We start from the raw sequence: 10,143 nt of genomic DNA on the forward strand, positions 1-10,143 counted from the left end.
CAAACTGCTCACCATTCAATTAATATCTTTCATAGAAACCTCTGCAAAGAATGTATTTTCTCTATTGGGCTGCACTGACCCCAATTAGCCTTCTAAAGATTCTAATAAATGTAACTTTGCAAAACGTGCAGAATCAAAAAACTTTTCTTAAAGGAAGCTGCTGTCAAACTAACGAAAAAGTCACATTTCTGCTACTGCTGCAGAAATATTATTGTACTCCCTAAAGGTCGAATGTAAATGTCCTATTGAGGGAGCGTTACATAATTGAGATTCAGTGTCTGTCCTTTTTTTGCCCTCGCCTTATCAAAACTGCACACATTGCAAAACACTCAAACCCTGAAAGGTGTTATATTTCGTATTAATTGATTTATCTTGTCTTCTCTCCTCATCGTTCCAATCTTGATGGCATCTTGTGCTGTTGGTCCTTCATCGAGGTTTGTTGATTTTTTTAAATGCCCGTTTGGATTTGTTTACACGACACTGGCCTGTTTATGCAGCACCATATGTACCTTTGTTCTCAGTTTCCCTGCAGTTTCATCGCTTTGCACTTGAATACAGTGCCTCCAGTCAGCCATATTGTAAGAGGAATTCTATGGTTTTCCACTCCATTCAGATATTCATCCAGGAAAATAACTGATCAAGCACTATTGAATTAAACCTCACACTGGAAATAAACGACTGCAGCTTCAGCTGCTCTGCAAGGTAACAAAAAAACAAGCTGTCTGCATTTTTCATTTTTAACTAAACTATTTTGTTATTTGACACTCCACTCTGTTCTCTCCTAAGTCACTGACCAATGTTAAGGTATCGTTCTGCAGGACGCAACCTTCTTATACTTCACTCAAGTGCTCGTTCTTTATCTGTGACCCGACACAGTGTGCATGGGTAGGCTATTCAACCACGAGTGGCATCACAATCAACTTTAACCTTGGTTCTCACCCAACTGCCACTTACTTTCCAACAGGGGTCACTGGATAAGAACCATGGCTGTTTCCACCTCCACCACCCCCCGCCCGCCCCGGCCACCAGTTCCTAACCTAGGGGTGTCAAGAACAGTTATAACATCCAACTCCCATTACAGCTGAGATAAGTAGCTCAGTACACATCGGCGATTGAACCCGAGAACTCCCTGGTCTGTATGGCTTGCTACCAAATCGGAGTCGGTGTATCCACTGAACAACCAAGGGAGCTCATTCCTTTATTTAAATTTTTAGGTGTGATTGCACTAGCGAGGGTACAGAGGTGATTTACAAGGATATTGCCAGGACTGGTGTACTTTAGCTTTGAGACAAGATCGGCTAGGCCGGGGTTGTTTTCTTTGGAACAGAGGAGACTGAGGGGAGATTTAATTGAGATTTAATTATGAGGGACCTAGACAGAGAAAGAAAGACTTGCATTTATATAGCGCCTTTCACAACCACCGGACATCTCAAAACGTTTTACAGCCAATGAAGTACTTTTGAAGTGCAGTCACTGTTGTGATGGATGTGGATAGAAAGGATAGAATAGGAAGAGTGGATAGGAAGGACCTATTTTCCTTAGCAGAGAGGTCAATAACCAGGGGGCATAGATTTAAAGTAATTGGTAGGAGTTGAGGTGAACCTTTTTCACTCAGAGGGGGTGGGGGCCTGGAATTCGCTGAAAGGGTGGTAGAGACAGGAACCCTCACCACATTTAAAAAGTACCTGGATGTGCACTTGACCAAAAGCTGGAAAGTGGTATTCGGCTGGATAGCTCTTTTTCGCTCCGCACAGACATGATGGGCCAAATGGCCTCCTTCTGTGCTGTAAATTTCTACGATTCTATGATATACATAGAAATATATTGGATACCATTAGTAGACATAATGTGGCTTGGAGCTAATACCTTGCAGGTTCAGCAGGACCTGGAGGCTAAGTTATAACTAAGAATCCATTAAAAGTGCTTATATCTACAGTACTAGTAGGTATAATTGCCAATAACTAACTTCAGAACATATTTAACAACCTAAGTATATTGAAATATAGGGTTACAACATTTCATAGAATTCTGTACATGTCGTGATTTCGGGTTTCACATGCTGATCTGTGGCTTGCCTGAACTGTACAGATCCTTGCAAATCCCCTGGGAGGATAGACGCACCAATGTAAGTGTTCTCAATCAGGCCAACATCCCCAGCATTGAAGCACTGACCACACTCGACCAGCTCCGTTGGGCGGGCCACATTGTCCGTATGCCTGACAGGAGACTCCCAAAGCAAGAGCTCTATTCGGAACTCCTACACAGCAAGCGAACCCCAGGTGGGCAGAGGAAATGTTACAAGGACACCCTCAAAGCCTCTTTGATAAAGTGCAACATCCCCACCGGCACCTGGGAATCTCTGGCCCAAGACCGGCCTAAGTGGAGGAAGAGCATCCGGGACTGCGCTGAGCACCTCGAGTCTCGTCGTCGAGAGCATCCAGAAACCAAGCACAGACAGCGGAAGGAGTGTGCGGCAAACCAGACTCCCCACCCACCCTTTCCTTCAACCACTGTCTGTCCCACCTGTGACAGAGACTGTAATTCCCATATTGGGCTGTACGGCCACCTGAGAACTCACTTTTAGAGTGGAAGCAAGTCTTCCTCGATTTCGAGGGACTGCCTATGATGATGACAGATTTGGGGAAGCAAGGCCACTCATACATTTCAGTTTCAGTTTCTAACTCTGCTCAATTGTCACAAACTTTGATATAGGCAAATGTTGGCTATATGCACATTTGATTGTGCAATAGTCAGCGATCTTACATGCAATTGCAACACTATGCAATTTCTCTTTTTTGTCCCACCTGACCAATGCCACACAAACACCCCACTGAGCAGTGTATCCTCATTTTTGCACATATTCTTCAAGGGAAGATTTCAGGCAGCTTAAGATATCACCACCATTAAAACACATTAACAGGCTTTATTAAGTATCAGCTGTAGCTCAGTTGGGAGCACTCTCCAGGCACAACCTCTTTTTTTAATTCACAGGATGTGGGCATCGCTGGCAAGGCCAGCATTTATTGCCCATCACTGAGTGGCTTGCTGACCATTTCAGAGACGCTGTTAAGAGTCAGCCACATTGCTGTGGGTCTGGAATCACATATAGGCTAACTGATCTCAGCTGTAATGGGTAAGGATGGCAGATGTTCTTCCCTAAAGGACCAGAGGGGTTTTACAATAATCCGGTAATTACATGGTCACCATTCTAGCTTTTTTAATTCCAGATTTATTTAGTTAACTGAATTTAAATTCCACAGCTGCCATGGTGGGATTTGAACTCATGTTTCTGGATTACTAGTCCAGTAATATAACCACTATGCTACCGTTCCCTTGGCTCACACTCCAGTGCAGTACTGGATGAGAAATTAAATCAAGGTCCCGACTGTCCTCTCGAGTGGACATAAAAGATCCTATGGTGCTATTTCAAAGTAAAGCAGGGGAGTTCTTCCCATTGTCCTGGCCAATATTTATCCCTCAACCAATAGCTAAAAACTGATTATTTGGTCATTATCACATTGCTGTTTGTGGGAGCTTGCTGTGTGCAAATTGGCTGTAGCATTTCCTACATTACTACAATGACTACACTTCAAAAGTAATTCATTGGCTGCAAAACCCTTTGGGACTTCCTGAGGTCATGAAAGGTGCTATATAAATGCAAGTCTTTCTTTCTATAACATTATTATATGGGTGTGTTTAGCAAATTAGTGCTTCTTGCCCAGATCTTTGCATGGTGAGAGCTCGCGGGAAATCAGCCATGAACCTGAGCCTACACTTTAATAATAGGTGTGAAAATTACAGGACACACAGATCTCTGCACACAAATTCGTGACAGGTGCTCCTGTTACATTAAGCTCTGTGCAAAGAGCATTAATTTGTAAAATGTACTCCATAATATATTGTGTCACACTTCTTCTTTTGTATAGTAGTAGCAAAGCAAATCAAAGGTCAATATCTAAGTCAGATATCCAGGCCAAAGCTTCCGGTGTAACAGCGTGGATATCTCCTGTGAATTCCCTTGGAGGGCAGTGCTCAATGATGCACTCCAGGGTCTGAATCGGAGCTCCACAGTCGCATGATGGGGATGCTTTAATCTTCCATCTATGGAGCAGGTGGCAGCATCGACCATGACCGGTTCTGAGGCGGTTGATGGTTGTCCTCTGTTTGCGAGGAAGGTTTGATCCTTCAGGTTGTACTGTGGGATTCTCTATAAGGAATCCATTCCGTATGTCGCAGTTCTCCCAAGCATTTCATCATCGGTCATCAAGGGCTTCAACGATGGTCCAAAATGGCCTTCTAGATTTGAGATGGATTGGTGGCAGATTGTTCAAGTCGGCCTGGATCAGCATATCGTTGCTGGTGTAGCGGTTGTATTCTCTGGAGACTGCACATTGCGCCATAGATGAACGACAATAGCTAAACTATATAAGTTCTAAGTGATGGGTATTTGCAATCATATCATGCACATCAACCCACAGTTACTGCAATTAATATATCAATTAATGCTATTTTTATAGCTATCTGTGATAAATATAGTAGCGGATGTACGGATGCTATTACCTCTTAACATACCTTTCAAAATCCCTGGCACAGATACCTCAATAAACTAAATGCCAATGTTTCCAACATAACAGGAGCAAGGACACACCAAAAGGAAAAGAGGTTCTGATGCCTCATTACCTTGTGCTGTTCTACAAACACAAACAAACATTCATAATGTCCATATTAAAACTTTTAAAATCACGTCATTTCTATGAGTCTATTAAAAGGAAGAATACAAGAAGTTACAGGCAAAGGGCAGGGAAATTAGATTTAAGAAAGATAATTCTGACTGCAAATCCAGCTCAAGTCATAGATCAAATGGGATTCTTCTGCACTATGATTCTATTTGTAAATAGTAACAAATGATCCAGCAAACTTACTTTGGTGGGTTTATTTCAGATTTAAGAATTCAAGATTTACTTACGCCCAGCCTGTTTTTACATTTTTATATATGAAATCATTCCAAGCGTAGCACAATTTCTATCTATTTATAATTAATATATTAACAATCTTATGCCTGTGTGAACTTCCTGTCAAATTCTTGCATTATAAACTACTTATGTAAGTACAGGCAACTCTCGATTATCCGCACACCGATCCAACGGGAAACCATTGTAACGGGATTTAAAATTTCTGCCCGGGAAGGCATCGGGCCGGTGCGTTCGGAGTCCTTTCGTCCTGGGAAGGCATCGGGTTTTAACTTTATAATGTCAATTGCTCTAACGGAGAAATCGTTTACCCGGCATAGCCCAAGCCGCGACGGACCCGGATAATCGAGAGTTGCCTGTATACCTGTGGTTACATCCTTCTGCCAGAGAAGGCGTTGCAGTACCACCACTGATCGGAGGGTGTAATTATAGTGTGACAAGTGTACATAGGCAGTTGCCAATATAACTCTGAACACAGGAATTTTTAATGGAAATATATCAAAACAAGGACAGAATGTATGAATTTAAAATGGAGACTTAATTATGTTTGTATGTATGCTCTGGTCAAATTATAATCTGCCCTCAAACTTGCTTCACCTGGACTATTCTTCTCTTGACTCCCTGTTTGAAAGCCATGGGAGATCAAATAGTAATACATTAAAAATCATGCATCTGCACACACTTCCTGTCAACTTTCTCCAGTGTGAATAAATTTGTGTGCCCACATTTACAATGGAAAGTGCCTATGTCTTCCTGTTACGCTCTTCCACCAACGGAGGCATGCCAATTTACAGCAGTTCCAATTAGAAATGTGGATATAGGTAGTTATATCATGGAAATGTAAAATTAAAGACAGAATGTATGGCTTTAAAATGGTAACTGAATTATACCCGGGTACTCTGGTCCAATTTACCCCAGCCCTCTAACCCTGCTTCACCTGAAGATCACATTTGATTTTGACTTCCCACCAGCAAAGACATGCTGATCCAGGCCGACTTCAACAACCTACCACTAACCCATCTCAAATCTAGAGGCCATTTTGGACCGTCGCCGAAGCCCATCAGTGATCTCCCCTCAGCCTTGATGACCGACGGCGAAATGCTTGGAAGAGCTGTGATATACAGAATGGGTTCCTTATAGGGGACCCCACAGTACAACCTGAAGGATCAAACCTTCCTCGCAAACAGTGGACCACCATCAACTGCCTCAGAACCGGTCACGGTCGATGCAGCCATCTTCTTGATAGGTGGAAGATTAAAGCATCCCTAATGGAACTCCTAATCAGACCCTGGAGCACATCATCGAGCACTGCCCAGGTATCCACCCTGTTACACTGGAAGCTTTGGCCTGGATATCCAACTTATCTACCATACAAAAGAAGACTTCCCATGTGCAACACCACAAGAGATCTATTAGTTCTCACACATATCATCATTGTTCAGCACAGGCCAGTCATTGATTTTAAGAAGTAACTGCAGCTGGAGTGTTATGAAGAAAATTACTTACTTGGGTTCCTGATTTATGAATTGTCTTTGATTTCTTAAGCATTACTGCAAACACACCAATGTTTACCAATATATTTATGCTTTAAAGACCACATATACATTTCACCTTTCCCATCCGAATCAGTCAAAAACAGCTCAGAGCTCTGACTGAAATTGGAAGGTCATAAAGCTTGTGTGTGGAAAAGGGTTTAATTAAATGTCGATCATTTTGATGGATTTTTTCAATGGAATAAATAAAACAAATAAGCTGTGTATAATACCTCCATTTACTGCAGTGTTTCTCGTGTGTGCAACTTAAGGAATGGAAAGGAATAATTAACATTCTCTAATGGACAATTTCTTCAAACGTCTGTATATATATGAGTAGGTGTTCCATAGATACGTTTGTACAGTGTTGAACTATAAATTGAATTACTTATTATGCATTATCTTTCTGAAATTTTTTGTATTAATTCTGTTGTTTTTTATTTCTTTAAATCAAAAGGTTGGCTGTTTTTAAAAGGGACTTTCGAGAGAACTGAAGCAAAAAGTGGTGTAAATAATGAGCATTCCCCACTAAATATTTGATCCATGTTGTAACTTTTGTGTTACTGCAATGTGAAAATGTAATGCTGAATTATGGTGCACTTGTGTGATTTTTCCTTATTAAAGAAGAAAGCAAAATCTGTGATCTTTGAGCAGTTACTTGTAACATTTGGCACAAACTAAACAGCAATTTGCAGCTGGCACACGGTTACCTCTGGTGTCCCCCAAGGATCTATCCTTGGTCCCCTATTTCTTATCTACATGCTGGCCCTTGGCGACATCATCTGAAAACACAGCATCAGTTTCCACATGTACGCTGACCCCTCTACGGTCTCTAAATTGCCAGACCGCTTGTCCGACATCCAGTACTGGATGAGCAGAAATTTCATCCAAACAAATATTGGGAAGACCGAAAACCATTTCCTTTAGTCTCTGCCACAAGCTCCGGTCCCGAGCCACTGACTCCATCCCTCGCCCTCGCAACTGTCTCAGGCTGAACCAGATTGTTCGCCACCTTGGCGTCATATTTGACCCCAAGTTGAGCTTCCGACCACATATCCGCGCTATCACTAAGACCACCTATTACCATCTCTGTAACATCGCCTGCCTCCACCCCACCTCAGCTCATCCACTGCTGAAACCCTCATCCATGCCTTTGTTACCCCTAGACTTGGCTATGCCAACGCACTGCTGGCCGGTCGCCCACATTCTACCCCACGTAAACTTGAGGTGATCCAAAACTCGGCTGCCTGTGTGCTAACTCGCATAGTCCCGTTCGCCCATCACCCCTGTGCTCGCTGATCTACATTGGCTCCAGGTTAGTCCAGTAAGGTAACCACAATACTACCACTCCCCATAGGAGAGGTGACTGGAAGCTAAGTCAAAAGAATGAGAAGAGGTGGGGCTTACACAGGGAGTTCTACCTTGTCCTTAAGAGCCGGTTGAAGTTAGGGAAAGGAGGCAAAACATGAAAGGCCAGAGTCAGAGGACTAAAGGATTGAAGAGGGGATATAATACTGGATGAGATCAGAGGAGGCCTTGGAAGGATTTAAAGGAGGATTCTAAATTTAATGCGTGGGTAGCGATGGGGAGCCAGTGTAGGTCAGCGAAGTTGGTCGGTGATGGCTGAGCGATACTTAGTTCAGGACAGGATACATGATGTGGAAGGTCTAATAAGAGAGACAAATATAGGGGGCGAGTGTGTTCTCCATAAGGTAGTACCTGTCAGGTGCAGATGAATTTAGTCAAGACGGTTATACTTCGGATAGCAAAGCAGTTATGTTACTGGACTAGTAAACCAGAAGTCGGGACTAATAATCTGGTAGACGCGAGTTCAAATCCTGGTGAATTTAAATAGTTAATTAAATAAATCTGGAATTTAAAAACTCGTATTAGTAATAGTGAGCTATGAAACTACTGGATTGTCATAAAAACTTAGCTCATGTACTTTAGGGAAGGAAACCTGCTGTCCTTACCCAGTCTGGTCTATCTGTGACTCCAGACCCACAGCAAAGTGGTTGACTCTTAATGGCCCAACAAGCCACTCTGTCTTGTCAAAAAATACTGCTACAATGGACGGCAGCGGTTCAAGAAGGCGGCTCGCCACCACCTTCTCAAGGGCAATAAACGCTGGCCTTGCCAGCAAATGCCCACATCCTGTGAATAAAGAAAGAAAAACTAACAAGGGCCAGAATGGCATATTTACTATCGCTTCTCGGCCTTTTGGCTAAGATCATGCGTAACTGACCTGACAGGGAAGTAACCATGACCCCAAAGTGGTTCTCCCTGGATCAGGAAGGTGGTTCTCCTATGCTTTTTGGAAATAGGAGGTGGGTGGGGTGGCTTGACCCATCCACCTCCACGGAGGTGTGTGGGGGGCCTGACCCATCTACCTCCATGGCACGAACCTGGTATTGCAGTACTTCCAGGAATGGTGCAGTGGCTCTAGGCCTTTTGGCTGAGCATTGGCGCAGAGTGATCCTTGATGTGTGCAAGGTGACCTCTGGCGTTTGTGATTTGACAAAGAATTGGAAGGATTGGCTGCGAATTAAAACATTTTTTTTTTTTACTATTTTCTTTGTTACGAGGAGTATTATGGAATTAGGTTAAAAGTGAGCTGTACTATAAATATTTACTTTGCTCATTCATTGGTTGCTTATGTTGATTGTAGCCAATGGGTTCTCTTCTAGCCCCCTCACCATTACTTTCAGAGTCTCCAAGGATCTATCTTGGCTTGTCCTCTTTCGCAAATGTAACACCCCTATTTAAAAAAAGGAGGCAGACAGAAAGCAGAAAACTATAGACCAGTTAACCAAACATGTGTCATTGGAAACTGCTAGAGTCCATTATTAAGGAAGTAGTAGCAGGACATTTGGAAAAGCATAATTCAGTCAGTGTCATCATGGTTTTATGAAGGGGAAGTCATGTTTGACAAATTTGCTGGAGTTCTTTGAGGATGTAACAAGTAGGATGGATAGGAGGGAACCAGTGGATGTGGTGTATTTGGATTTCCAGAAGGCATTCGATAAGGTGCCATATAAAACATTCCTGCCCAAGGTAAAAGCTCTGGGGTTGGAGGTAATATATTAGCATTGATAGAGGATTGGCTAACTAACAGAAAATAGAGTCGGGATGAATGGGTCATTTTCCAGTTGGCAAACAGTAACTAGTGGGGTGCCATAGGAATCGGTGTTGGGGCCTCAATTATTTACAATCTATATTAATGACTTGGATGAAGGGACTGAGTGTAATATAGCCAAGTTTTCTGATGATACAAAGATGGGTGGGAAAACAAATTGTGAGGAGGACGTAAAATATCTGCAAAGGGATATAGACAGGCTAAGTGAGTGGGCAAACATTTGGCAGATGGAGTATAATTGGGAAAGTGTGAGGTTATCCACTTTGGCAGAAAAAATAAAAAAGCAAATTATTTAAATGGAGAAAGATTATAAAATGCTGCAGGAGAGGGACCTGGGGGTCCTTGTGCATGAAACACAAAAAGTTAGTATGCAGGTACAGCAAGTAATCAGAAAGGCAAATGGAATGTTGGCCTTTATTGCAAGGGGAATGGAGTATTAAAAGCAGAGAAGTCCTGCTACAACTGTACAGGGTATTGGTGAGGCCACACCTCGAGTACTGCGTAC

General features: G+C 42.6%; 1 pseudogene; it reads left to right on the plus strand.

Annotated features, from left to right (window-relative positions):
• Positions 1-8,706: 8,706 nt before the first annotated feature.
• LOC139229451 (U2 spliceosomal RNA) lies at positions 8,707-8,944 on the plus strand (annotated as a pseudogene).
• The last annotated feature ends 1,199 nt before the right edge of the window (positions 8,945-10,143 follow it).

Source organism: Pristiophorus japonicus, chromosome 18 (genome assembly GCF_044704955.1).
Source record: "Pristiophorus japonicus isolate sPriJap1 chromosome 18, sPriJap1.hap1, whole genome shotgun sequence".
NCBI classification, from domain to species: Eukaryota; Metazoa; Chordata; class Chondrichthyes; family Pristiophoridae; genus Pristiophorus; species Pristiophorus japonicus.